The 27201-nt window shown below is 47.9% G+C and overlaps 1 long non-coding RNA gene across 1 annotated transcript in view; it reads right to left on the bottom strand.

Annotated features, from left to right (window-relative positions):
* Positions 1–15360: 15360 nt before the first annotated feature.
* Positions 15361–27201, bottom strand: part of LOC126506446 (uncharacterized) — a 34044-nt gene continuing 22203 nt past the window's right edge. Inside the window, exons 2-3 of the long non-coding RNA XR_007593221.1 lie at positions 24077–24265; positions 15361–15756 (exon numbers count right to left, since the gene is read on the bottom strand). This is a non-coding gene — a long non-coding RNA (uncharacterized lncRNA). The remainder of the gene's footprint in view (positions 15757–24076; positions 24266–27201) is intronic.

Below are 27201 nucleotides of genomic sequence, written 5' to 3'. Positions count from 1 at the left end.
GTTCACCTGGGTTTTAGTCTAACTCAGGCGACAACGACTGTTTCTTTGCCCCCACTGACTGGGTTCCAACCTCACAGTCTGTCCAGACTGGCTAGTTTTAAAAGAAATGAAGGAAAGCAGAAAAGGTTGGCTGTTCTAGGTTATCAAGTTCAGGAGGAGGGAGCTTTGTGTAAACAAAAGTTTTGCAAGGTCGGAGAGGTTTATAGAATTCAGTCCTTGAGTGTAGGTAGCTTCAATAGGAAAACAAAGTGCAAGTCTCAACGTGCTATCACAGAATGGGAGGTAACCCCAACCAAGATCCTAAAGTTGCTTAGTTTATGCTCCAGGTCAAGGGACTGGCGAAACATTCTCCCGTTCTTTCCCACCAGTCCCGTACCGTAGCAGCAACTCTTCTATGGTTACAACAATGCGCCATGACCAACGCAACTTGCAGAAGAAAGTGCTGCTTCGGACATATGTTTCCAGGCTGTTAGAATCCATGACAGATGAACAAAGGCCTGGAGGCTGGAGCAGCAGCTGAGAGTTTCCAAGAAGAAGAGCGATCAATCTTAAAATGGCACAAGTCTTTAAAGTTGTAAAGCCTGCTTCTGGTGACATAATTCCTTCAACAAGGCCACACCTCCTGAGCCTGCCCAGTGCTACCAACTGGGAACCGAGTATTCACACGCCTGTGACTGTGGGGGCTATTTCTCATTCAAACGGCCACACACACACACACACAATCTCTTGCATCCAGGATTTATGCCTCACTGTCTGCGCATGCCTTAGCTTGCCTACCTGGAATGTCTATTTCTCACTCAACACTAAGCCTTTGTTTTTGTTTTGATCATTTCTAGTATTCACTTTCACTACAACTGATTCTTTCTAAGCCAATCCCAATTCCCAATGAGGATATAATATAAATGACAGACTGAGGCAACTTTATTAAAGTGTATTAAACTTTTTATAAACAGCAAATATCTACAAATTCTAGGGGAAGAAAATATTAACCCACAACCACACTGTTATGCCTAGGTTACAGAGTGTGTCTGATCCCTTCACTAAAGTGATAGTGTTAAGATTAAGGGTTAAGAGGGTGGGATCCTGGGATGTAGCTCAGCAGGTAGAATATTTGCCTAACATGAAGGAAACCCTGGGTTTAATCTCCAGCACTACATAAAACCAGGCCTGATAGCTCAGACCTATAACTCCATTATTTGGGAGGTGGAGGCAGGAGGATCAGAAGTTCAAGATAATTTTCAGATACATGAGGAGTTCAATGCCAGCCTGGGGATAGGAGGTAGAGGTGGGAAGGAGTCAAAAGAACAACTGCATCCTTCTTCACAGATTCACTAAAAATATCCCCAGGACAATGGCTCCATACTTGGCCATGGGCGGGAACCCCAGGGTCACCACATAGAAGTAGGAAACCAAACTATTGACGTGAATATTTGTGGCAGACACCACTACCTGCCTGACCCAACAGCCGACCAGCTCCCTGGTCTTGATATACACCATCTCAAGCGAGTTCTCCCTTCCTAGTCTCAACTCCCAGGAAGTAGCTGAAAACATGTTTCTAGCTAACAAGACAGAGCAAGTAACCACACGTTGAGGGAAGGCTTGGGGGTCTAGAGCCCGTGGCGCCCTAAGAGAGGAGGTCCGCGTAGGTGCAGGGAGGCGAGGAGGAAGGTGGGCATGGTGGGAAGCTGTGGCAGTTCTCACCCAATGGCTTTGTTCACTTGGGCCAGCAGCTGAGTTGGGGACAGGAAAGGACATTAGTGACACACCCTGAGATCACGAGGTTTGTTCACAACTGACTGGAGAGTCGTCAAGAGCAGGGTTAGGTTTGTGTCCTCTTCATAAGCCTACAGGCTTACACAGAAAGGGACGAATAACTGTGAGTTCTCTCCGGAAAGCATTCTGCAGAGGAAGATAGATAAGCAGGTAGAAGTTCTTAAAGAAGAGATTCTAGACTAGGCTTATGGTCCTTGAAGTCACAGGGTTGGGTCAGAAGGAGCGCTAGTCTTGATGGCCTTTACCAGCCAGGGCTGAAGGATGATCTGATTTGAGCTACTAAAATTAGAAAAGCCTAAAGGGATTATGGTGGGGGAGGAGGTGTGACGCTTAGTCTAAATAGGAATGCAGATGTTGACTGTGGTTATCATGTGGATTATCGTAATAGTTATCAGTTTATGATGAGACCACAAAGGCCCAGTAGACAACGAAGACCAAAAAGTCTGCTACTTGAACTGAGATAGCAGACCTAAGGCCAGAACCACCAACATTCTATCCTTCTATGGCCTCTGTCCCTGCCCACTGGAGCTACCTAAGCCTCGCAGCTTAGGTGTGTGTCTTCCTTCCCATCCCTAAGGGCAGACTCCTTTCAGGAAATCTCAAGGAAACCAGAGAAGTCAGACAAGCGAGGCCAAAGAAATGGTGACTTCCGGGCTTAGTAAGGAAACTAGTGGCTGTCTTGCTCTGGGGGGACTGTGATCTGAGACTGAGCTCCTGCGGTCCCTTCCTTTGCTTGGTCCGAGGAAAGCCCCAGTGGAGGTAAAAGAGAAAGGTTACAAGGCCAACGTTTGAAAGCCCTGCAAGATGCTGTTTATGTCAAGATTTCACACTGTCCAGACAGGGCTGGACTGACCACTCATTAATGTCAGACACAGCTTCGCACCACAGTCTTGATGTGGATGTCTAAGCCTGTGGTCAGGGTAGATGCCACAGTGTGGTCCAGACCTGGCCCTGTTTACATGCCGTGTCGCAGCCCCAAGCGTGGCTCCTGTTTTAGAAATGCTATCTGGTACACCCTTCACCTTAGCGGGGGTGGTTCGCACCTATAATCCCAGTACTTAGAAAGCCGAGGCCAGAGGATGGGGAGTTCTGGGTCAGACTGGCTATACTGCAAGAACCGAGCTCAAAACAAAACACAACTAAAAATGTGTTTAACCTTTCTGGGGCGGGGTTTCCGGGTTTGAAGAAGTGGGTAGTTATAACATTTACTTCTTGAGGCAAACGAGCTGATGAATTGAGGAACATCTTACGTGAATACTGATGTGATAGTCTTCAGCCGCCATTGTCTGCTTGGTTCAGGAATAGAATAACGCTAGGTACATGGTAGGATCTCAAGAAACAGCTGTCCAATTAAAGTTAGTTATAGCAGGCTGAGGAGATAACAACACTAAGTGGGCACAGTGGGCATTGTATCCGAAAAGAGGGAGGGAACCTGAGGCTGGGAGGAGAAGTACGAGGAGATGGGTGAGGAACTGGAGGGGTCTGAATGGAGGTGGACTGGACCTGAAGACCTTATATCCGTGTATAACTAAATATTAAATAAAATACCTTAGAAAGGTGGACTGTGCGTGACAGCATCCTGAGGCTGTTCTCTGACCTCCATGTGTGTGCACATTCACACACACACACACACACACGCACACACGCGCACACACACACGTACATAAATGTAATTCAATAAACAAATTATCATTATCGCTGCAGCTACAAGATATACTCAGATTCCACCCAAAGCCCACTCTGTTTGTGCAACACCTAGAAAGAACCTCTTTGTCTGACCCGTCTTTGTTTCTGGCCAGCTGAACCGGCGAGTACTTGTTGAGGGGCAGCAATAGAAGAATCAACCCACACAGGCTTCCCAGAGCCTTGGACTACAAATGCTACCACCTACTCCAGACGAGACGCTGCTAATGGCTTTTGTTCATCTGCCAAATTCTTCTGCCTGCCTGTCCTCCTTTGGGGAGAGAGCTCAGACATGACTGAGTCTTCTGGAAGCCAGAACATACCAGAAGCTGGAAGCCTCAGAAGGCAAGCAAGGAGGTGGCGACCAGAGGGGACATTTCTTGGGGATCCTGCACAGCCCCAAAGGTATTTTGATTTCTCTGTGCCCCTGTTGCCTCTGTAGTGACAGCCCTAGCCTTCAGACTGCCTGCACTTTCTTCCCTCCAGAGGAATCGTTGCAGAGAAAGCTCACAGGAGTCAAAACAAGCCGGATGATATGAAAACCATATGTAAACTTGGCAGGGTTGCCTTTAGCCTAATGGGCCTCCCAGACATTGCCGGCCTACAGACACTGGCCTTTTGTGAGGCTGGAGACTTGGCTCCCTCCCTCTCTCTCATTCTGTGAAGACAAAATGAAAACGGGGGAAAAAAGACAAGGAAGGTAGCCAACCCTTTTCCCGTCAGCCATGTGTTTCCACAGGCTCAGGACTGAGTGGCGTTAGACACCGTGAGGGCATGCATCGGGCCTCTGCTGCCGGCGTGTTACCAGGGTCATCATTTCCATCACTTGGTCTGCATGGCAACACCTTACTCCCATTTCGGAGGTACAGTCACTGAGGCTGATGGAGGTCAAGCAGCCTTTGTGGCAGTGAGACTTCAAATGGAAGAGGATATAAATGAATATCTTGATCTTTATTTTTGCAAAGCTGCCTCCCAGTTGACCTTTGGATCATTTCAAACAAATTTAGCAACATTCAAAACTTTGCCTGCAGGCTTAGTTTCCTATTATAGAGAGAAATTGAGACATAATTCTCTCTTTGTGACATTGCTGGAATGTTGGATAATATTGTAGCATGCCATTGTGGTTTCTACCTGAAATTACTATAGGTCAAGGCCTGTTGGGTGTGGAAGATGACTATATTCCAGAATGATCATCACTGTGATGCTAAAAGTTAACATTTTTATAGAGTAGTTTTTAAAAAAAGAAGCCCAGTGTGGTGGTGGTGCATGCCTTTAATCCCAGCACTTGGGAGGCAAAGGTAGGTGGATCTCTGTGAGTTCAAGACCAGCCTGGTCTACAGAGTAGGGCAGCCAGGGCTACATAGTGAAACTCCGTCTTGAAAAACCAAAATTAATCATCATTATCATAATACTAATAAAGAAAAAAGAAAGATCAGATGAATGATATATACTACCTTGCACTTTTAATGCCCTACCCTATATGTTTTTGGAAACACTGAAAAAAAATAGAAAAAGCATGCTCAATAGGCAAATGTTTCTACCAACTAGCCTGTGTCTGCAACTTATGCATTAAAATTTACCTGCCTGGAATGATTTCTAAAAATGCCCAAGGACACTTGAAGGGCATATGCAAATTCAATAAGCTGAGTGCTCTCCCACGGGCTCAAGTGTGCTGACGTGAGTTCCTCTCTCCTGGACTTCAGGGATCCTGTCTGGACTCAGTCTGCTACACGATGCTTGGTGGTTCACTTCAGCGCTCTGAAGCAGCTGTCTGCTGATGAGTCCTGAGAGGATGGCTCTCCCACTTGCAGAGGGCTCCGTGAAACATTAGTCTCCCTTAAATAAAAGTGCAGCCCAGGGGGCAGGGGGCAAAGTCCCCTCATAGACTGTGGCAGGAGTCAATGAGTCACTTGGTCCATGGGGACTGTGCCCCTGGGATTGGTGGGGCACAGCTTTTACTTTATGTTTTGATTTATAGTAGATCTTGTCAGTGTGGACCAGCGTGAAACAGTCTTCCCTTAGGAGGGAAATATATTTCCAGACCCTCAGAACTGAACCACGGGGTTGTACTAGACCCTATATTTACCATGCTTTTCCTATATACTTGTGTCCAGATAAAGTCTAATTTATAAATTATATATAGTGAGAGATTAATGTCAACAGCTAACGATAAAATAAAATTGTTATAACATGTTATGATAAATGTAGTAAAATGCATGAATTATCTATTTGGGGGACTTTTTTCATTTAATGCTTTCAGACTGAAGTTGACCGTGGGAAACAGAAGCTGTGGAAATGAGAACTTCAGATGAGGGTAGCAACTGTATCATATGCTTGTGCTACTCTTTCCGAATACGCTGTCTTTAAAACAGGCTGGCCTGATTCCGAATGGTGCGGCAGGCCACAGAACATGGGGTGGGCCACAGAACTTGGGGGTGAGGTAGGAACAGAAAGGTCTCTGTCACAAGTGACCAGGCTCCCCAACTCCTCTGACAGTCTTTGAGTCCTATTATTTTGCTGCTCATTTAAAAAAAAAATACAAACTAACATTCCTTTAAACATCTTTGATTTGGCTTTGCAACCCTTGATAGATATAGCCAAGCACAGACAGAAACCAAGCATTAATTGGTCGCATCTCCAATGGATGGGTGGACTAGAACCATCTCCACCCCATTTTTCACACCAGAGCAGAGCTAACTGCCCCGTGAACAGAGAACTCCCCTTGAGAGAATGAAATTCAAGCGGAGGAATACCCAAACGTGATTTTAAGAGAATCGAGTTGATCCAGGAGCTGATAGCATTTCCAGAGCCAAGTCTCAGAAGGGCCTTGGAGCAAAGAGAAACATTTCAATGGCACAGGCGGAGGATGTGGCTTGTCAGGGCAGATTTGCTAGCAGGAAAGGGAGCAGAGGCCGGTCTTGTCTAGACGGCTGATTAGTGGGGGACTGCAGGATTAGGAGAGTGCGGAGTTTTCTGGCTGCCATTCTAAGGAGGCTGGGCTTTCTGCGAAGAGGCCTAGATGAGAGTAACATTTGTTTCCACTGAAATCGCTGACTGGCCCTGATCCTGCCGGGGGGGGGGGGGCACATAACCCTGCCAGACCCAGCGACAAAAACCCTCTGCGCCGCCGTTTGTGCATAAATGAGTGACGTGCACTTTGGATCGGCTTCATATAGGGTGTGAGGTTTTTACTCATTTTCAAGGTTTTTAATAATAAAGTTTACTAAAAAAATTTTTTTTTTAAGAAATTTAACGAGTGATGGACCCTGAGGGTCATGGCCTCAGAGATGGAAGTGTCCCTATCTGGGCCGGCCCTTTCCTTCTCTGCTCCTCCCATTTCAGGCCCAGCTTGCTACATGCACACTCTGCCGCCCGTCCTCCAGTTTAGAAAATCCGCTTTACTGTTGGGACAGTTCACCTGTGTCTCCTCTGCCCACCTAGGGCTCTCCGGAAAGGCGCGCGGCTTCAGGGATGGAAGCCACGACTGGGGGAGGGGCGGAAGCAGATCTTGCTAGGGGACCCCGAGGGCTCTGGTAATGGACGGGATGACAGGCCATCGCCGAAAGGAAATGAGCTCAGAATCTGAAACATGAGGTTCTTGGAGAAAATCCTCTCTCAAACCTCTCCGCGCATCACTCTACCTGCTGAGACCCTGTGGTCCATGCCGTCAGCCACTGCTGCCGGCAGCCTTAGGCTGCATATTTTTGTCATGACCTAAGACAGGAATCAGCCAGACACTGTCTGTTAGGAAGTCACAGCCCGGCTCAGTCACAGCAACAAGCCACCAGCCAAAGGCAGTGGTTGGGCGTGAAAACACAAAGGGTGATTACGGTCATCCAAGACCAGCTAGTGAAAGCCAGCACACTGTATTCAAAACAGGGAATCCAGTCCCGGGACTGTGACCACATAATGGAAGAGCTGGGACAACAAGATGGTGGGACAAGCTGGAACGGGTCACATTAGTAACCGCCACTAACCCAAGGCTGGAGAGACAAAGGAGGAAATGGACCAACCAAGTCTCAGGCTATCCAAAGCTGGGAAGGCGGGGAACACGCTGGCTTGTGTTTTTCTCCTTTTGCCCCACCCTCCAACCTTTGCCCCACCCTCCAGTGACCAGTCTACAGTTCTCATTGGCTGAGTCCCGTAGGTAGACCCAAGTGGCTGCTCCTAGGAAGAACCAAGGAAATGGAGGGCGGGGTGGGGGGGTGTCTGTGTGCCTGCCTGGACAAGCTAGGGCAAGTGAGTAAGTAAGAGAGATGAGCCCACGTGGTATAAAAAACTCTCTCCTGGCACCCCACACTCATCCCTCAACAACAACAAGAGTCACATCGCAGGATGAACTCTGCTTCGAATGACTGTTTAATGTTTCTTTCGGGGTCTCCAATTATCTCCTAAGTCCTGAAAACTCTAGGTTCCAAGAGGGCAGGGATGTAGTCTGCTTGTTTATTGATGATTCTTTAGAAGTGTTTGTTTAAAGGACTGGGGGCGGAACTCAGCTTGCCCAACGTGTGCTAAGCCCTGGGCTCCATCCCCGGTACAGTGCGAAAATAAGAATGTAGACATAGGTAGAAATATTTGTTGATAATAATTGAATACAGGGGCCCGGGATGGCTCAGTGGGCAAACCCTTACCGTGCCAGTGTGAAGATCCGAGTTTGAATTCCTAAACCTATATAAAAACCCAGGAGTGGCCACAAACTTAGCTAATTCTAATGTTACGGGTGTGTGGAGCCTGGGCCAGGTGTTTCCAGGCTCTTAGCCTCTTCAAGGAATGGAAACAAAGTCTCACACAGGTTTGCAAAAGTAGCAAAGGAACTGCTCAAAACAAAGCTGTCTAACAGTAAGCGCTGCTAGAGAACAGTGGACCGCTTGGCTGAAGATGCCCGCACACCCCAGTCATTCGTGGAGCTCAAGAGAAGGAGGTCGGTCACTAGGGGACATAGTAAAAATGGTTGTGTGTGTTTATTTATTTTTTAGCATTCTATTGTGGGAGGGAAGTGGGAAAAGGGGGGACTAGCCTCTGGAGATAGAAGAGGTAGAAGAGAGAGCGAGAGCTGCTTAAACTTTTTTTCCTTGATATGTCTGTGTTGATTGATAGATTATATGAGATTATATGATCCTTTATTTGTTAGGCACACTTTTTCACATAATGCATCTGATTTTACATACGAGAGCAAATAGGAGAGTCCTCCTAAAATTGCACTTGAGGATATGATTTTCTCTTACTGCCCATGCACCCCAAACCAGTTCAGACAAGATCAGTCCTTCTGCCCTCTGATCAGGATATACTGAGAACTTTTTGAATAGAAATCATCTAAGTTTGGTTGTCCTTCAGGGGAAGAGAGATTTATCCCACTGTTCAGAGAACAGTGTGGGTGCAGTCCGATGCAGGGGAAGTTCTGGGGCAGTTAACAGGTTGCTAAGTGCGATGTTCTGAAAGAGATGTGTGCACAGCCCAAGCCAAGTGGAGTCTCGAGTTGCTAAGCTATTCCCTATGCTCCAGGTTCATTGAGACTCAATGCCCTGCCGTAAGGGAATAAGATGGAGAGCGATAGAGCAGGTCCCCTGACCTTCTCTGGCCGACACAGGAAGCACATGGGTGCTTAGACCCACATACTTACATGCATGTACACAACACACACAGGAAAAAAACTGGATAACTGTGTACTGTCTTTCTTGCCGGCAACTGATTCTAAGAGGGAGACATCTTGGAGTTTAGATTGAGGGAGGACAAGAGATAAGCCAGGTCTTCAATGAGCTATGTTTCATGCAACCACAGTAGCATCTTAGAACTTAAACAGGTTTTACCTGTTCATGAAGCAACTTTGGAAGCTAAAAGAAAGAAATTAAGATTGCAGATCAGAGAACTAAAAGGAGCTTAGTTTCCTGGTGAATTTATAGAGATACTCTGAATTCTTTGGGGGAGAATTGGGAGAATAAATCTCCCACTGAAGATTCGGCCCCTTGGAAAAATATGAAACTCTTTTGTCAACTACGAAACGATGCGTTAGTGTTAGGGATTATGGTAGTGGTTAGTATACTTTCCTCTGATGAGCTCGCCTTCTGCATCTTGGGGTTCCCGCTTACCCATGACCTGTTTACATCTGGGCACAGGTAAAATTTCCAGATGACAGTGTAAGCTGCTGAATTGCAGGAACAAAAAAATGAAGATGACAAAGAATCACACAGAGGAGAGAAAAGACATCACGAGGCAGTTGATGAATCCTCAGGAAAGAGGGAGCAGAGAAAGAGGACAGGCCAGATAAGGACAGTGGGGAGACCTGGGGACAGCTGATCAGGAACCAGCAAAGGGCAGTTGGAACTCGCCTGGATGGCAACTAGCGAGTTAGAAACTGTAGTAGACAACCTGAACAGTTTAGCACCTGTTTCTTATGATGGGAAATGTCTAGCCAGGGCAACCCTGTAAAGTGGACAGTATTGTTTTCTATTTTAGTTGAAAAAAAAAACTAGTAGATCTCTCTCTCTCTCTCTCTCTCTCTCTCTCTCTCTCTCTCTCTCTCTGTGTGTGTGTGTGTGTGTGTGTGTGCATGTGCACATACACGTGCCCAGCTACTTTCTGAGATCCTTTGGGGGAATGTGGGGAATAGTGGGTTTCTAAGACAGACCCCAGTGAACATCTGTTTTACAGCCCTATCCACATAAAATAGGAATGACCTAGATAACAAAAAGAAATTGGGGGATTAAGGACATATATCATAAAAGCGAAGGCAATGTCCACCTGCCCTCCTTTGGACTGCTCACCCTGAGGAGCAAGCTACCCCATAGAAGGATCTCAAGAGACCCAAGCAGAAGCTGAGCCGAGGCTCTGGCTGGCAGCCAGCAGCAATTTGCCAGTCCCGTAGGTGAAGCTTAAAGCATACTCGGCTGGAGAAGATGAAGGGGAGGATGAAGCAGCAAGGAGACCAGTCAAGCCTTCAGGTGACCCTCTACAGTGAGCAGTCTGTGACCTCACAGGAGACTCGAGCCCAGAAACATTCAGCCAAGCTGTTCCAAGTCTCTGAGCCACGGAAGCCATCAGATAAGAATTCAATTTCTTCTTATGAAACTAAGTTTTGGGGTATTTTGTTATACAGAAATAGAGAACTACCAGGAGTTACTTTTCTTCTCCTGGCTTGCCAGGAGACATGTGACCCGCGCTGAGCCAATCAAAGGGAGGATGCACGATCTTGTACATCCCAGACGTGGCTCCCAGGTCTGCTGAAGACTAAGTGCTGCTGTTCTCAGTGAGGACTGCTACCCGCCTGTGTTGGAGTCTAGTGTTCCTGGTTCCCCAGAGTGGAGAAGCAGCAAGCATCCTTCAGTATGTTTCCCTTCACTGAAGCACACATTTGGAGTAGATCCACCAGCGAGTAGCTTTGTGGTCCTGGGAAAGTTGTTGAAGGTGCCTGTCCCTTTCTTTCCTCCTCTGTGGAAGTCTGGATGACTTGGCAGGGTGCGTGAGGTCATAGCCATCAAGTCCTCCCAGAGAAGTTGAGTTTAGCATTTAAAATGCAATATCAAGAGTTGACTGTTATTGGCAGGTGGTGGTGGTGCCCACCTTTAATCCCAGCACTGGAGAGGCAGAGGCACGCAGAACTCTGTAAGTTCAAGGCCAGCCTGGTCTAGAGAGTTCCAGGACAGGCTCCAAAGTTACACAGATAAGCTATGTCTCAAAAAAAAGTGGACTTTTATTGAGTGACAGCCTACGTGCAGAGGTCAGAGGAGAACTGTGGGAGTCTGCTCTCTCCCTCCACTGTGGGTTCCAGTGGGGGAGCTCGGGTACAGCATCATGCAGCAAATCCATCTACACAGCCATCTCACCAGCCCTCAATAACCCACAGGACTGGGTGGGCTCTGTCTGCGTGTGGACTGACCCCACATCTTCATTCCCAGATCATTCCTGGATGATGGTGGTCCAGCCCTGCTGGAGGCAGCCCAAAGGTACACAGTGAACTTTGGATAAAGCCAGCCTTGAATATGAGTCAGGCAATGGCTCTCTTTTTGGTGTCTTAGGGTACAAGGAAGAAAAAACGGACTTTCCCTGCCTATGGCCATCCCTGTCTCTGTCTTATACACAGATCTCAGCACCAGCTGGGAAGAACAGCCTCCTGGAGCATTAGATCCTTTACTCTTCCTCGTTGGCACATCATACCCAAATAAAGCCGGAGTCCGCTGCTCATCTTACCACGTCACTGAGCAAGAAAACGACCTTTGACGCTCCCCTACATTTCAGACTCTGGAGTGAGCGCAAAAGGAAATATGATTTCCCAAACAGGCAGTGCTTCTGAGTCAGGGCCATTCTCCAAGGAAGTGGGGCATTTGGGGGGTAGATAGTGGACAGTCACAGGAGTTGGCGTGGGCACGCTGCCTGGAAGAAAAGGTCACCAGCCACATCTGCCTTGGGAGGAAAGGGTCTAGCGCGTTGGTGGAAAGTGACATTTTGGTTGGAGTGGCCAGGGAGACCGCACTGGAGATGGGACTCTTCAGAAATCCTGTAAAGGAGGGGAGGGGCTGTTTGGGTGACTAAGGGAGAGAGAGGACATGGGGTGGGGAGAGGAAGTGGAAGTGGCCGGTGTACAGTCTCAGTTATGACACAGGTCCAATAAGTATGAGAGAAGCGAGGAGGAGGACTGGGGAGATGGCTCAGTGGTTAGGAGCCTGGTTGTTTTGCAAAGGACCAGGTTCGGTGCCCCGTACCTACATGGCAGCTCACAACTATCTGTAACTCCAGTTCTAGGAAGCCCAATGCCCTCTCCTGACCTCTGTGGACATCAGGTACATACACAATGTATAAAAATACATGCAAACAAAACATACATGCACATAACATAATTTTTTTTTTGTCCTTGGTAAAAGAAAACAAAAAGGCTGGTGTGGGCAGGTTGTGGGGTTTTCCGGGAAACAGACGGTGAGATCAGCAGTGCAAAGGTAGTGATGATGTAAATCACATAGGCACTGCTAAGCAGAGCTGCGAAGAAGCCTGGGGGAGGTTCCAAGCAGAGAGCTGGCATAGCCCATAATCCCTCTTAGGTTTTGCACGTGTGTTCATGCTAGCTGCCACGGCACTGTAGACCAACACGGTCTTGTAGCCCAAAAGTGGGTGTGAGCGATCAGTGCCATGACGAGGAAATAACTCAGATGCCGGAAAGATGGTGACGATTGAGTCCACCGGATTTCCTGAGTGTCTAATGTTGAGTATGAGCGAGAGAAGTCATGGACAGCTCTCCTGTGGGTGACAAGGGTAGTGACAAGAAAGCTGGAGACGTGGGGGTCCTTGGACGTCCCACTTGGATCTGGTAAACTCGGCACACGCATTGAGCATCTGAGTGAGATGCCAAGAGGCATCTGAACCTAAGTGTGGGCTGATAGATGGGTTCCACTTGAGCATCTGAGAACATGCAGCGAGTGGGTAGAGAGACTATAAAAGAGGATTCGGTGGAGCATAGCTGGGCCTAGACCCACCCGCTAGCCGTGAAGCCATCTTCCTATTGGTCTGTCTGGATAGCTGTGGAGCCATCTTCCTATTGGTCTGTCCGGATCCGCTGAGGTGCTTCGGTCAAACCACATTGGGTGAGGAGAGTGCCTTTTCTGCCTCTGACGCCAAGAAGGGGCCCAGTTCTACAGGAGCACGTTCTGGAGGCCACAGCCATTGACAACAGACAAGGTCACACAATGGAAGGCCGCGTGGCACAGCCAGAAGTAGAATGTTGGCGGTGGGAACTGGCCCCTGCTTCTTCTGCCCGGTGTTCTCTCCAAGAAAGAGCGCTACCCAGACCCTGGGAGAGCTGTCCAGAGCGCTCTGAACATCCTATGCTGCTGGCGTCTGTGGGTGTAATTTCAAGAAAACCATGTTTCGTTACCTTATTCCAGGAAGAGGCTACAGACCAAGCACAAGCGCCCACACTTCTGAGAAGGAGCATCCGAGAACACAGCACTAGCAGGGTCTTGCTTAGCTTTGAACTCCCTGTACCAACTGATGTTTGGGCAGGGCTCGGTACATCTTGTCAACATGGGAGGCTCGCTCGCAGGGGACATTGAGCGCCCTGACTGAGCTAACGTGGGAAGATGAAAACTGAGAAAAAGGGAGGGGGACAAGAGTCCTGGCCCGAGGACCAGGAGCAGACGCCGCTGTTGGCACATAGAGGACCCAGGCAGGCTACGCCTTGGCCCTAGATTTGGGAGCTGTATTTAGCTGCTAGTACAATAATTCGACCTCTGGTACCTTCAGTGGGAGATTTATTCTCCCAGTTCTCCCCCAAAGAATTCAGAGTATCTCTATAAATTCACCAGGGAACGAAGCTCCTTTTAGTTCTCTGATCTGCAATCTTAATTTCTTTCTTTTTAGCTTCCAAAGTTGCCTCATGAGCCAGTGTGGCTGTCAGGAGCTCTGCCCACTCCATTCGCATTCTGGGAAGCAGGAAAGCCGTGTGAAGGGAATGCAGAAGAGGTTCACGCCCTTTATCCTCCGGAGAGTTTCCTAAGAAGCCCCTATGTCTGTGATCCAAGCTCCGACACACAGCCACGTGTGCTAACAGAGAAGGGTGGGCAAACACGGAGGTGCCGAGAGATTTGAGAGAAGTGAGGGGTGGGGACTATCTGCAGCAGTATGGGCGCCATGTTACCGTCCTGAACAAGTCTGCTCTGATCTAAACCTTCGCGCTCTAGAAAAAAAAAAAAATGCCTGTACAGCCATGTGCTTCTTACCTTCTGTCGCTCAAATGTTGCCACAGAGCGTCGGAAGATCTCCCCTTATTTTCTTTAACTGGCGGTTGCCCATGCTCCTCTAGATACACCCCCACCCATATTCAAGCAAATAATCCTAATTAAACTCAGCATGCCACAAAAAAGAAGAAAAGAAAAAAGACGCGAAAGTGTGAGAGGGCTTGTTGGGGAGGAGTGGGGCTTCATCCGAAGTCAGAGGGGATAAAAGAGGGTAATGGGGCGTGAATATGATCAAATATATCCCCCACAATGGTCTACCATGTCCCCTTAGGGGCATCCTGGCAGAATGCCATGCTGGCATGTTTCCAAGTGTGTGCTACCGTCAGAGCAGAATCTGAAGTCTCCTAGTGGCTGGTGGCCGGAGCACTTCCTGTCTGAACCGCTCGCGTTTGCCTCTGACTTTAGGACCTAGGTTCTATCCTTGCAGTGACACTGTGTGTCAGACCCTTTATTCATTCAGCAAGAACTTGTCCCACATCTGGCCTGCCCAATACAGTGCTCACTCGTCACCATCCCAAGGACCGCGCCCATCAGTGGCTAGGAGAGAGTATAGGAACTGCATCTTCACAGTGGGAGGATGAGAACCGGCCAAGCCTGGGGCTCCCCAGCAGTCTGTGACCTCACGCTGAGGGCTGAACATCCGGTGGAAGTTACTCCGATATGCGTAATGAAGAAATTCAAGATCACTCTGGCCTCCACTAGAGAGCATGTGCTGTAGATGGGGGTGGGCGTGAAGGCAGAGAGGTCCCCCAGGAAGCTGATGCTTTCCCCGGGAAAGCAGAGGGTAGTCTATGTTGGGAGCAGGAAATGCATACAGGGTTAACAGAGATCATAAGCAAACCCGTTGACTAAGTAGCGAAGATGAAGACTCCCAAGACAGTGGTGGCTTTCAGTTTTATAACTGTGGTGAGGTAACATGGAGAAGGAACTGGCCGGAGGATAGGCCACAGCCTGAGACTTTGACACCGAGAGAGGCCAGGTAGTTCAAAGCCAAGCCTTCTGCATGAGCCACAAAGAGCCTGGCACAGGGCCTACACAAGGACCTCTGCCATGTGGTGGTAGTGTCCTGTAAAGGGTTTCTGGATAGATAGTAGAGGCATGGAATTCTGGGTCCTGGGACAGAAGCCTGGTCACTGGGACATCATGGGCATTGGAGGAGCCGCCACTATGGGGAGAGCCAGAGTTCAAAAAAATAGGAGTGGGGCGCTCCGGTTAGCCCAACAAGGATAGAACTAAGGACAGTACTGTAGGACAGGGCGGAATCCGAATGTATGGTCTGAGACGCTATTCGGGGCTTGGGAAGATCAGTGACGTCACAGTGCGTAGCGAGGGTGAAACGAAGTAAACTGGTATTGCATGACTCCGGTCCCAAGCTTCTTCCTGCTCCAGAGGGAAGGTCCTCAGCCGGAGCACCACGTGACAGCGAAGCCAATGGAGGGCTCTCCCAAAGACCCAGCCCAGCCCAAGTAGTCCACGGAGTCAGTCCCAGTATTCCAGAGACTAAGTAGATGGGAACAGCATTGGACCTGAAGACCATGAAGTCTTGTAATCAGTTTAGTTACTACGACAAAATCCAGATCTGAAAGAGGATTAGGATATGTGGTTTGTGAACGGCTGCTTTGAACTTCACTGTGGAAGCCCCTCCCCAAGCGAACAAAGAATGCCCAAGGTATTCACCGTGACACAAATACACGGCTACCCCAGCCTCCCTGAAGCGAGGAGACCCTCAGCCAGCTGGGTGACCAGTTGGCATCCCAAATTGCCTCCCTGTGGCGTTCCACTCAGGTCTCCCAGGGGAGAAATGGACCATGTCGCAGCCTGCTGCTCCTGGAATGGCAAGCATCCGAGAGGCTGCCCCGCTCAGCGGTCCCCAGGATTCAGGAGAGGCCGAAGCTCCTTCCTTGTGCTCCCTCTCACTGTGTTGGAGAGTCGGGGGCGGGGGAGGGTTGGAGGGAGTGCTGCCCCTGCCCGGCCCTGCGTGCAGTTTGGGTTATTGTTCCCAGATGGGGACTGTCAGCCCCTGTCAGCTTCAGATACGCACTGAGAGGCCTACATCCGCATTCCTGGGATGCGTGGCGGCCCAGAGTTCACCTTCTGCACCCAGATTCAATAACATGTCAAATCCCTTCAGTCTCACCCAGAGCCGAAACCCTCTCAACCCACTTGCTGCCTCTGCACACATGCCTTGCGCCTGTCCAAATATTGAAGCTGGGCCGAGTGGAGCTAAGCTCAGTCCGGGCCAACGGGGCCCCACCTGCCAATACCAGCTCCATAGTGAGAGCCCTTGAATGTATGCACTGGGCCTTGGGACTTGTTCAGAGTACCGTCCCAGGGTGTGGTAGCTTGGGGAGCTGGGAGAAAGAATTGGGCAATCGGTCTGGCTGTTCTTAGGTCTGTCTATAGATCAGCTATTGCCAATGTCAGGGTCTGCCTCTAACTCCAGTGTTGCAGGACTAAGGCAGGAGGGTATAGGACTGTATAGTGAGTTCAGGGTTAGCCTGGGGTACTAATCCAAAGTTTTTATCCAAAAGCAAAGCCAGGAAAAAAAAAAGTCTTTTTAGGAACTTCTCTCACACAGCCCCTCCTGGCTGGCCCCTACACTGCTCTCAGAGTAGGGAGGGTACTCTCAGTCAGACTAAGCCTTTCCACTGAGTCAGTCAGTCCCAGTATTCCAGAGACTAAGTAGATGGGAACAGCACTGGACCTGAAGACCATGAAGTTTCCTGTGGGGACAGTGGAGGGGACCTGGGGTCCAGTGTTGATAAATGGATGGAAAACACACAGCATCAGTGAAACACTTGGATATACGATTCCAGATGTTTCCCCACACATTTTTTTAAAAAAGATCTCACTAGGTAGCCCTAGCCAACCTGGAGCTTGCTCTGTAGACCAGGCTGTCCTCAAACTCACAATGATCTGCCTGTCTCTGCCTCCACAGCGCTAGGATTAAAGAAATGCCATCGTGCCTAACCGATTCAAAAAAAATTTACTCTCTATGTTTCATTGTGTCACCTCCCAAAATATAAGAAATCCCTACCTCTAACCCTCGCAAACACGACCAGTAACTGCTAGTTTCTGCGGCTATCGTGACGCTGAGATGAGGTCATCAGCGTGGGCCCTGATCCGGAAGGATGTCAGGAGCGTGAAGAGACAGAGATCGGGTACCGGGGCCCAAACAACAAAACCCTCCTCACCTCAAGTACGAGTTAGAGCTGCCTGCAAATGCCTTGATGTCACATTTCTACCCCCAAGAACCCAGAGAAGGGGCTGTTGTTTGGTGCCCCCCACATTGTGTGACCACAATCTTAGGAACCTCATATGCCACCCAATAATGCTCCTGATAAAAGCCTGGGATTCTGGGAGGAACTGATAGAAACGTTTTGGGGGCCGTGATGAGAGGCAGCCTGGGGATTCAGGGCTATGTCCCAGGTACTGTTTAGTGTACAAGTCACCTTTAAAAGGGACCCGATGTTCCGCATCTCCTCTTACCCTAAGAAAAACCTCTACCGATGACATGGGCTCCTTATCCACTTCTATAATTTGCAGCTGATAGAACCCAGAACATCTCCACTTTACTCTTCCTTAGGTGGTCCCCAGGCTCGCATGGAAGTGGCCTTCTCACACAGTGAGGCTTTACACCATTGAAATTCTACTGCCCTTCTGAGTAGCCTCTGGAGTTAGGAATTCCTACTTACCATCTGCCCTGTGACCTCACCCTGTCTCCATGGTTCCATTAAACTGAGTCATTTAGTTAACTGAGTCCACTCAGTGCAGATGATAAGAGCTGGCAGAGACAGCACCCACTCACAATCTGGGCAGACTGTGGGCTGTGGGTTTGGGCAAATGGGTGCTTTGCAATTGACCTCCTTGTTTATCCCGATTCTCAAGAGAAGAAGGATTGTGCACAGGCCATTTTCTGGGAATTCTATTAAGCAACGCCTGAGTACGTGATGGTGTTTCTTACAAGGCCATTAGGTGGTTTTTACATCTAGAAATGGTCATGTTTGTGTCCTAACATCCAATAAGATCAGTCCACAGGACAAAGCCCTCCGCCACCACCTCTGCACCTGCACACACACACACGCTTGTTTTCTTCTGTCGGCCTCACACATCAGTGGAGGTTGGTTTCTATAACCCAAGTCTCTTGCTTGTAGAGTAAGTGTGCCTGTAGCTATGCTCCACTTTCTCTTGCCCCACAACTCTTCGCTAAGGCTTGTTTACTATGAGGAGGGACAGCCCTTCCTGCCCCGCCCCCAGGCATGGGCTGAACTAAATAGAACCATACCCTAGCTGTCTTTCCAAACCAACCATGGGGAAGCAATTTACAGCCTTGATGATGACACGGTGCATGTACAGAAACGTCCCTGCATGTCTTCATGCTCCCACCGTGAAGGATATACTGTTCTCGCCTGTGTTCTATCTTCCAAGGACAGTCGATCTAAACAACTGGCCATTGCCCAGCCCCTACAGGACAGCCATACAATACACCCTGTGTAGCCATAGAATGTCGTGTTTGAGAAGCGAATTTCACAACATGGGAAAGTGTTTAAGGTTAGCTATTAAGTTGTGTGATAAAGCTGCTTGTGAAACTGAGAGTCCCATATGAAAACAATTATGCAAAAATTATGTATATATCTGTGGAAAATATGGAAGGCTTTTTTCCAAAATGTAAACACTGCGGGAAGCCTCAGGGGATTGAGCATACAATGCCCGATTTGTGCACAGCACATGGGCATCCCCTGGAGAGAAGAGTAGTGGCAGGCATCTTGGCACAGGCTGCCCTCCTGAAACGAGCCTTTTCTTTTCCTCTGTTTATGAAATGGCCCCATATAGGCTGGCGATAGCCCCAACAGTCGTGGCCGACTCTAATATCTATTCTGTGAGTTTTCCTGCATTTTCCAAACAGTGTGTACTGTGTTTGCATTGCTATTTTAAAGGACTCATAAAATGATCAATTTTCAAAAGGGAAGTGCTAGAAAATTGGGTAGGACTTTATCTTTGATGATATTAGGAAATCGGTTTTACTACTAAGTGTGCTAATGGCCTTTGGTTATGTTTTGGAGTCATTACCATCCAGAGATGCATGCTGAAATCCATCTGGATGAAACAGTGGAATGTCTAGGGTTGTCTTAAAAATAATACAGGAGGTAATTAAGTGGGTAGACACATATCATAAAAACTAAAGTTCACAGGTTAATCATCATCGGAGCTAAGTGCTTGGAATGTGAGGGTTTATATTACATTGTCTATTTCAGTATCACTTACAAATTGCCATTTACAAAGTCTTAAAAAAACATAAGATTGGTTTATATCATTGTAATTGTCAAGATTTTCCAGAGAACCAAAAATATGCACACAGCAGACTCCCTTATTCATGATTTGATTCTCCTTTTCCAAAGATTGATTTACCCACAAGTCAACTATGGTACAAAAAATATTAAATGGAAAATTCCAGAAATAAGTAATTCATAAGTTTAAGATTGTACACTGCCTGCGATCCCATGCCATTGCTCTCTATCTAGCCCAGAGGATGAATCCTCTCACAGTCTGGCGTATCCATAGCGTATGTGCTATCCACCGGCCAGCTGTCTAACATGAGCCACCTCGGTCGTCAGAGCCAATGTCACAGTGCTGCAGGCAAGCAATTTTATGGACTAGCCAACTGCTTCTCACGCTAGCCCCATCATTCACCTCGCTCTACCTCACGATGAAGGTATTACATTGTCACACAGCATCAACAGAAGGAAAATGGTGACCACACCATAGAAAGATACTTTTAGAGAAAGACCATATTCATATAACTCCTACTATAGTTTACTATAATTAGACTGTTTGTTATCTTAATACCTTACTGTGCTTTTATATAAACTAAACTTTATTATATACATACACACATATAAAACCATCTGGCATTTCTTTTTCAATTAGCTCTTTATATTAACGAGTCCCACATCCGTAAGTTCAACCAACTAGAGATTTAAAATATTTCGGGGGGAAATTATGTCTGTACTGAACTTTTTCCTTGTCGCTATTTCCTACATAATATAACAACTATTCACACAGAATTTACTTTGAGCATTAAAAGTATTTTAGAGGTGATTTAAACTACAGAGGAAGATGTACATAGGTTGTATGTAAATTGTAATCGGAGGCGGAGCTTTCGTGTCCTGCCCTCATGGTCCCAAATAATCACACAGAAACTTCCATTAATTGCAAAATGCTTGGCCTATAACTCAGGCTTATGACTAACTACCTCTTACAACTGAAAGTAACTCGTTTCTATTAGTCTATGCATTGCCACATAGTCTGTGGCTTTACCTGTGGTCTAGTATATCTTGCTGCTCCCGTGGCTGGTTGGCACCCCACACACACTCTGCCCCTCCTCATCTGAGTTCTCAGGTTGATTGTTCTGCCTAGACTTATCCTGCCTGGCTATTGGTCAAACAGCTTTTATTATTAACCAATGAGAGGAATGCATGTTCACAGCATACAGAAAAACATCCCACAGCCGTAAATGGCATCATTTATATCAAGGACACAGAATATGCAGGGTTTGGTGTCCATGAGGGTCCTGGAAGGAATCCCCTGTAGGTACTGAAGCATGAATGGGTACTAGTGTTTGGTACTCTCCAAGGTTTCCTGCCTCCAAATGGGGGTCTTGGGATGCATTCTCGCTAGGTAAAGGGGTGGGAGTTACACGTGTGTGGGAGGGGAAGATTGGGAGATGATTGGCTCACACAGTTACCCAGGTTGGACATTCCCAATCTACAGGATAATGCCAGCAACCTGGACCACCAAGAAGAAACCAAACACGCAGTTCAAGTTTGAAGTCCGTCAGGTAGAGAACTCCCTCTTGCTTGACAGGGACCACTCTTTTCTTTTATTCAAGCTTCAAGTGATTGGTGAGGCCCACATTAGGGAGGGCCAATTACTTTATCAAAAACCCACTGACTAATCACAGCCCAGAACACCCACACAGAAACTCCCAGAATGATATTTACCCACATTATCTAGGCAGAGTCGTTGTGACTAAGGTGACTGTGTTTCCACCTTTGCTTCTGGAGGAACTGCAAAATGGCACAGTTGCCTGAGTGTCCCCTATGTGGCAGTGTGGTAACTAGTGGGACGTGGTTGATGTTCTGCTCAGCAAGGTAAATGGGAGTCATGGATCTCTGTGAGTTCCAGGCTAGCCAGGGATACACAGAGAGACTCTAACAATAGATAGATAGATAGATAGATAGATAGATAGATAGATAGATAGATAGATAGATAATAGATGGATAGATGGACAAACAGACGGACAGACAGATAAAATTTGACCAGCAAGGCACATGCTATCTGCCCACTTCCTCCAGTAACAGCTGCTAAGTCTTCTTGGCACCTGGAGACCACACAAAGCCACGAGAACTTGGTAAGGAGTACTAATATTGCTACCACTACAATCAAAGACCAGCAAATGTGTCCCCTAAGATGGAGGGGGAAACAGCCAAAGTTTGACAAGAGCCACCAATCTCATATTTGTAGCAAGAAGTATAGGATTTTAGCTCCTGGGAAAATTCAGAATAGCGAGGGACTCAAATACAGAACTATTGTGTTGCCTAGGAATACTTCAAGCTATGAATAATTTTAAAATCTAGCCTCCCCTAGCTGAGTGTTGGCACACACCTTTAATCCCAGCACAGACAGGGGAGGCAGATGCAGGCAGATCTCTGTGAGTTTAAAGCCAGCCTGGTCTACAGAATGAGATTCATGGTGGTCAGGGCTACACAGAGAAACCTTAACTCAGAAAAAAAAAAAAACAAAAAGCAAAAACTCTAGCCTCCCCCATCTCCTGCCTTTGATGGTTGCTAGTGAGTATATCCAACCTGCTGCTTATGTCCTTTACTGACATCAGAATCCAGCCTGTTCAGCCTTCCAATGTGAACTAAAGGCCAGAGACCTTCCATGGATTCAGCCAAAGACTGGGATTGGCTGAGGTACTCAGTTTCATGAACTGAGTAGCTACCAGGTTTTCAGCTTCTCCAGTGTGCAGACAGCCATGTGTGCCAGTACACAAGGTACACAGCAATCAAACATCACACACACACACACATGTGCACACACACAGACACACACACAATATCTAATGGTGATGGTGCATGTCTTTAACTTCAGCACTCAGGAAGCAGAAGCAGGTGGATTTCTACTGAGTCTGAGGCCAGCCTGGTGTACATAGTGAATTCCAGGCCAGTCAAGACTACAGGGTGAGGCCCAGTCTCAATCAATCAAACAGAAAAACAAATCTAACAAATCTATAACATATCTAAAACTAAGTTAACTTTTATCATAATACCATCTGAAGTAGCTGTACACATGCATAGCTATGATGTGGTATTTCAGCACATATGTGCATCAGATCAGGAAACTTAGCATTTCCCTTTCATTAGGGTGGAACTCTCTGGTAGTTCACTTCCCTGAGCAAAGAGATTCCTTGTGGTCTGACTGGGACCCAGGTTACTGCAGGCCTGTGGGAACAGATGAACGAGTGTGCAGAACTCAGATAGCTTCTACATCTGCGTGTATGTGTGTGTGTGTGTGTGTGTGTGAGTTCACACAAGCGTGTGCCTGCGCGCTCCCCTCCTTGTATGCATCATCTTCTGTCTGCCTATGCTCTCTCCTTGTATCTTTTTTGTCTTTGAACTTATTTCTCCTTTTTCGAGATTGTGTTTTAACTTTTAAATGTATGTGCACATGTGCACATGAGTGCAGGTGTCTGAGGAGGCCAGAAGAGGGCGTCAGATGAATCCCCTGGAGCTGGAGTTACACTTGGATGTGGGCAACCCAACATGGCTCTCCTGCAAGAGCTGCAAGAGTAGCTCTTCACTGCCGAACCATTTCCCTAGCCTAGAAGCGTTTCTCCTTTAAACCCACAAGAATGTGTTCTTAGATTCTATCTGGACTTGAGGAATTAGACACTTTAAAAGTCACTTTAGGACCATTAATCTAGGAACGCTAACCTTTTAGAATCTGTCAAGCTGTTCCACGGGCAAAGTTAAATGTGTCCTGTTCTTGCTTTGTTTAGTAAGGTAACTAATCTTTCTGGCATTGTCCTTATTTTGGATGTGGAGAGAAACCCCCGCAGTATTTACTTGTGCTACATGGGTTTCTGACAGTTCTCAGAAAGGCTTACAATCAGGGCTTTAAAAAGAAAAAAAATGGTGTTTTTCAAGTCAAGAAGCTAAGTCTCCAGGACCGGAGTTAAAAGAGCAGCTTAATGTAAGTAACTGCTTAGGAATGTACCACTTAGCCGAGTGGCTTCTCAGTGCCACGACACAGGGTAAATGTATCTTATTTGCTGTGCTCTTCAAACAACCTCTGGGGTACTCTGTGCTGGGGAATGAGGTATTTGCTCCCTCATTGAGAGAACCAAACATAAAGTGCTCCTAACAGAAGTAGAACTTAACAGCTACTTTGGGCTTATCCAGGACCTTCGTCTGTTGAATGTGCCGCCCACACTCAGAGCCAATCTGCCCCCTCAGTTGTGGCTCCTATGTCAATCTTACCTCTGTAGAAACCTTCACAGACACACTCAGAATTGTACTTGAGGAGTCTCGCAGACATAATTCAGCCTGACGATGAAGACTAAGCCACAAGCCAGGCACAGTGGCACACACCTGGGACCCCACTTTTTGGAGTGGCAGCCTGAGGCATGCCTGGGTAACTAAGCTAGACCATTCAAATCACAAATTTAAAAGAGGCTGAGGGTGTTTCTCGGTGATACAGAACTTGCTAGAAAGAATGTAAGGCTATAGTCTCTCCCCTAAGGACCACAATGACAAAAAGCAAACAGCAAGGATGGGCTTGACAGCTCTTTATGCATATCCCCCTGAGTTTCTCTGGAATAAGGAGAATGAACTCACCCATCTCCAAAACTCCTCTTACACTGACCAGTCGCCCTCCAACACCACGTGAATTCATCAACTCTAACAACTTCAGAGATGATTGAGAAGTTGAGCGTATAGCTTGGGTTCAAATCTTGGCTCCGCCAACTTCCAATCATGCGAGGTAGGACATACTACAGAAACTTTCATGCCGCTCAGAGTTCCCACCTGGAAGATAGGGAAATATATGTGTTTACGCCGCTTGGCTGTTTCGTAGATCCAATGAGATGATGTGGTAGGCCGCGCCTGGCATACTGTAGGTGTCAAGTAAATGCTGACTGCTGTCATCACCACCAGAATTAGAACGAGCTTCTTCTGCCCATCGACTAGATTCATTGCAAATACATTAACTGAGTGTCCTGTGATGTGGCAGACTCTGGACTCAGCGTTGGCGTTGGGGACATTAGTGAACAAACATGACATCCCCTGGTCTTCCTGGAGCTCCCAAAGGGTGAGGGACGAGACAGACGTGATGGTCGCTGCTAAAAGCAGGAACTGCATGCAGATCGGAAAGAGATGCAACAGAGCAGAGGATTCCCAAGAACTCGGGGTGGGGGGGGCATAGGGTGAACTCTGAGAAGGACAATCAGAAGAGGCGCCAGTGGGAAGGGGCAAAAGAGTGGGACACCTGGTAGGCGGAGGACAGCGAGGCAGGCAGGGACAGTGGGGCCGGAGCAAGGGTGCCGGGAGAGGGGAGAGAGGCAGTGAGCCTCTGGGGGGGTCACAAGGACCTTGCAGGTAGGGGAGAGAACAGAACACACAGAGCGAACAGAACGCTCCGCTCAGCTGTGTGGAGTGCCGCGCTCCCATAGGGGCCAAAGCAGGCGAGTAACAAGACCTGACGGGTCCTATGAGACTCCTTCTGGCCTGCGTGCTAAGGCAGACTGCAGGAAGCAAGCTTAGAAACTGAGAGCCTAACCAAGGACCACCACAGGGGATGGCTGGTGACCCAGCCAGGGTGGAACTATGAAGATGGCAGATGTTTTCTGGAGCAGCTTCAGTAGAGTTTCTGTGGACATGAAGCCAATGAAGGTGGGAGAGGATCAGGGCTCCGGCAGCAGCCTCCCACCCCCACCCCTCGCCCGAAACAGGATCTCATGATGTAGTCCTGACTGGCCTCAAAATCGCAGAGACAGGCCTGCCCTCCCTCCTTAGTGCTGGGACTAACGCTGCCACCACTGTGCCCCGCCCACTTCTGACAGAGTTGCCTTTGACTGAAGTGAGAAGTCGCGGTTTGGCTGTGACGCTTTCCCCACCTGTTCAAGGGTTCAGAACACCTGATCCCCAATTGTTAGCAGCACTTTGAGAGGTTATGGGGTCTCTTGAAGATGAGTTTCAGCTACAGAACGTGGGAAGAAGGTCACGGGGTGGGCGGAGTCATTCCAGTCTCTACCCCTTGAGAGTACTACCCTTCTACTTCCGTTTCTATGCATCCAGCCGTCCTGTGTCCTCAGTACCCACGACTTTCTACCAGAGTGTACTGTCTCCCCTGCACCGAGTGCTACAACCAACCATTCCTCAGATTGTTTCTGTCACAGCGTGAGAAAAGTAACCAATCCAGGGACAATGAGGAAGGCGGTGTGTGGACCAGACACTCCGCACGGACAGAGCCGGGAGGTGATCTGGTAGATGACCAATCTCCCAGGGTCTGAGCCAAGTCCTGTCTCCAGCAGTCACTGTCTCATCAGGTTGCTATGGTAAAATGCCTCACCACGGGTAGTTCAGCAACCACGTGATGCTGTTTTCAGCCTTGCCGCCAATGGGAGTTCAAGATTAAGGGGCCAGGGGCTTTAATGTCTGATGCCTTCACAGACATTTTCCCACGTCTTGTATAGCAGAAAGAAACTGAAGAGCCATTGGATAGGTTTGGATTGGGTCGCCATGAGGATTGTGAGTTGGAACCTTTGTTCCCAGTATGGTGGTGATGGAACCTATAAAAGGCGGGGCCTAACGTAAGGTGACTAGGTCATACAGCTCCCGTACCGGGAAGGGACTACCGCTGCCCTCGCGTAGTTCACTTGTTCCTCTAAGAGTGGCTAGTTAAGGCGTTGGGTGGGAGGCAACTCAGTCCCTCTTGGGTCTTTTGCTTCCTCTCTCATCACGTGAAGTCTCCTGTTTATAAGCTGCTGCTCTAATGTCACCTGCTCGAGACCCTCACCAGAGCCAATCAGAATCTGGTATCCTGCTAGGTTAAGATGTGGCTTCAGATACTGGCACGCGGCAGACGTGGTTAGGCGGGCTGCGAATATCTTCCGGCTGTCAGGTGTGCTCATGCGCGCTGAGCTGCCCGTGAGCCCATGACATCTCCTGGCTTTCAGATGACTTTGCTTGTCCGGGGCAGCTGTAACTCAGCTGCTTATACGAGTGACAGGTTTCAAGTGACAGGGGAAATGGTACCGTAGACGCCTGGAGGGAAACAGTTCTCCGAAGAACTCTCAGAGTGTGCGGCCCCTTCCCAGGGTCAAGAATGTGAAGCAGTTGCCCCATCTATTCCTGAACACTGGGAGAATTTTGTGCTAAAAATAGCTCGTCTAAAAATAAAAAGTCCTGTACTTATCTGAGATTTGTCGGCTAAGCTGACATCTACAGCTACATATTTGGACACATCTGTACAAGCACTCAGACTTTGGAGACACGGGGAACCTTGGTTCCCTTTGGCTTTATGTAGAGTATTTATAGGGGTATTTGGTTTTGTGTGGACGCACTCAGGCAGCGTGCGAATGGCATGTCTGAAACATAGCCTTCGAGTATAGAGTTCCGATCCAGTTCCCACACAGACCCTGAGGGAAAGAACTCAGAGAGCATGAACCACGAGAAACCAAGAATGACTACCTTTCACCTTTAGATCATTCCAAGCAGCTAAGTTATTTTGATTTTGCAGGTAATTACAAGTCTTTTTTCTCCCATCTTCTGGGATCTGGGATCTTTGTTTGCTTATCTGATTTTTTTTTTCTTTTTCTTCCCTTCCCTTATCTGATTTCTTTTTCTTTTTCTTCCCTTCCCTTCCCTTTCCTTCCCTTTTCTTTTCTTTTTAGAAATAGTGTCATTTTATAGCCCAGGCTGTCTTAGAACTTGCTATGTAGCTCAGTCAGGCCTTAACTTTG

The sequence above is a fragment of the Alexandromys fortis genome, unplaced genomic scaffold, assembly GCF_014885135.2.
Source record: "Alexandromys fortis isolate MF-2015 unplaced genomic scaffold, M_Fortis_MF-2015_v1.1 scaffold_0, whole genome shotgun sequence".
NCBI lineage: Eukaryota > Metazoa > Chordata > Mammalia > Rodentia > Cricetidae > Alexandromys > Alexandromys fortis.
This window is presented reverse-complemented; position numbering and strand designations above follow the sequence as displayed.